Here is a 2,811-nt window from a genome sequence, read left to right on the forward strand (position 1 = left end):
TGTGTGTGTGTGTGTGTGTACCACCTGAGGGCCAGCAGCGAGACAGGACACACCGATCAGGCAGGGTGTGGACCGCTCGGACACTGAGAGACTATATCCTGTCTCTGGGAAGATGAGGATGCAGTCAGACGGCCCTCAGGTTAAGACTACAGATCGACTGATAACAAGAACACCGCCTCTGGGACGCACTCTCACACACAGATCTTAGGTTTCCTAAGGCTGAAGAAGACCCTGTCTGTCCCAACACGTCTTCTATGGTTCACTCTCCACAGAACCAAAGGAATTTCACTCAATCAGGACAGAGAGGGTGTCACATTTCCTCTTTTATACCGCTTGTGTTCTGGCCGTTCTGAGGGGGAAAAGGCCACGCAGGGTGTGTCGTTTGAATCTTTACAGTAGGTTTTTCTCTCAAGAGTAACAGAAGCTCGAGGACAAACGCACACGCACACACACACACACACTACTGACCTTCCTTGTTCTGCTATCCGCTCGTCATGAAGAACCAGGATCTGATCGGCTTTGATGATGGTGGATAGCCTGAAAATACAAATGAACGTCATTGCATTAAATAGAAATTATCTAACGCTCACTAAAAGTTACTCTATCAAACTAATAATTGAATAACAACATTAAATGTAATCTTCAGCAAACCTCACAATCATATCATTTATCATATTGTACATTATAATGTTGTGACGCCCAAATTCACTTGTAGCTATTTATTTATTTAAATGTATTTTTAAAATGTATTTAATATTGGTTATAAGCCTTTGTAAAAAAATATATTTTCAGCTTTTCAGTATTGAACAGAATGTATGCAACAAAAGATACTGAGCTGATACTGTAGCTGATAATATACCTCAGAGTGAACAGAAATGTCACCATCACCATAAGGAATAACAAAAATTAACTATTCTCATAGAGGTTTCCTGAAAACCATCTTCAGGCCATGACAAACCCAGCCGAGGCTCGGCCACCGGCAGGCATTTTTTGTGGTTTGTTTCACACTGTTGGCACTAATCGAACCGCCATGTTTGTTTGTTTTTTCAGCCGATTGAGCATGTTGATTTGACGGCAGAATGAACAAGTGCACAAGAAGAAAAACGGAAGTGATGAAAGCAACTGGTGAGCAAGATTGTTGTGAAAATGGGTCTGTCCCAATACCCACATTTTCAGTCTTTGCACTTGACCATTTTTCTACTTCCATGATAGATTTCTGCAAGTGTGTGCAACACTTTTGATTACCCAATGGGACACACTCATAGTATTTTAAGGATGCAAGTCAAGTTTATACTAAGTTTTATTTACACATTTTGATTTTCAATAATTTGCACTTTAAAACAAACTTCTGTGTTTAGTATGGTCTCTATGTAACAGACGATCCAATTTAATTGTGGTGCTTCTAATGAAGTGATAAAAAGCAGTTGAAAACATTTTACAAAATACTTTACACATACTCATCTCAGCACCAATAAAATGATCTACACTTAACATGTTACTACCAAATTACATTCAATATCTGGAAAGTTTCCCTCTGTATCTCGCAATTTCAGGGCACATGAGTTGATGGGATCCTCAAAAACCACTGGAAAGCGTGGATGAAGTCCACAATCTTGTGCACTTACTTTCTGTCACATACAAGTGCATACTGCAGAACAACCACTGCTTTATTGATGGTTTGTATATCTGCACTCCAAGCTCTTTGACTTTCCTTCTGAATGATAAATACAGACAACTGCCACCTGCTGGTATGGAGAGTTATTTCTTCTCAATCAGACGCAGAATGTGCATCTTCAAGTGCAACTTTTCAGCCGCCACGCAGGCGACCGCTATAGATTTGCTGTCGATTAAGTGTTTCTGTGCCTTTCCACTTATTGGAAATATAAAGGATAGTCCTGCCTTAAACTCACATTGTTGTGTTGGGCTGGTCAGGATGCTCAAAGAAAACATGGGTAATGCTTTGATGCTCCATTAAGCAACAATATTTACAACCTACAAACAGCTTACTTGTTGTCTGCATAATAATTTAGGTAGGAGAAAATATTTGCAGTATTAAAAACATTAGACTTCACATTTAAAGGGCACAGACAGGAAACAGGACACTTACTCTGCCCCTAAAGCCTGTTTTTATTCCTGCATCACATCAAAAAAACGTAATCCTTGTTTGTATCCTGTTCACAAAGCAGAACGATTCAGCTGCCGATGTACTGTAAACGCATTCCCTAATTTAAAGCAGCAGCAGAGTCTTTAAGCACTAGATCCCTCTTAATCTAATCCACACACACTACTTCTTTAATTCACACCCAAAACCCTTCTGCAGGTCATCCTCTCAGCTGCCCTTCATCTTCAAACAAAGGAGCGGAGACTTCTTTATTGATCGCTAACCCCAGAACCACCACCCCAAAACAGATCAAAGTCACACCACTGTCTCAGAGGCTGGACAGGATCAAAGCTTGCAGATCCTGATCCTGATGTGTTTACAATTTTCTAAAGAGGAGAGCAATGAGAGACAGAGGGAAAAACATTAGGGAGACGCTGGACGGGCAGAGACGCTTTCCAAGAGCGACAGCAGGAGTACGAGAGTGGTGGAATGTGACGCAGAAAGACTAGAAAAAAAAGCTGAACAGAGGAGAGGAAGTGAGCGAGGCGTTTGAATCTATGTCAAAAGTGTTCGCTCTTCTCATAAAACACCAATACAAAATAATTCCACACTAATAACTAGCAGCCGCACACGTGTTTTCTGTTGAGGACACAGCAGACCTTTATCTAACACTATCGTGTGGACTAGAGGTGAAACGATATTATTGAAAC

At 40.8% G+C, this 2,811-nt stretch overlaps 1 long non-coding RNA gene across 1 annotated transcript in view; it reads right to left on the reverse strand.

The window, feature by feature from the left end:
- Positions 1 to 467: 467 nt before the first annotated feature.
- Positions 468 to 2,811, reverse strand: part of LOC107578998 (uncharacterized) — a 4,982-nt gene continuing 2,638 nt past the window's right edge. The window contains exon 3 of the long non-coding RNA XR_001608408.1: positions 468 to 537. This is a non-coding gene — a long non-coding RNA (uncharacterized lncRNA). The remainder of the gene's footprint in view (positions 538 to 2,811) is intronic.

The sequence above is a fragment of the Sinocyclocheilus grahami genome, unplaced genomic scaffold (genome assembly GCF_001515645.1).
Source record: "Sinocyclocheilus grahami isolate Dianchi unplaced genomic scaffold, SAMN03320097.WGS_v1.1 scaffold13399.1, whole genome shotgun sequence".
Classification (NCBI taxonomy): domain Eukaryota; kingdom Metazoa; phylum Chordata; class Actinopteri; order Cypriniformes; family Cyprinidae; genus Sinocyclocheilus; species Sinocyclocheilus grahami.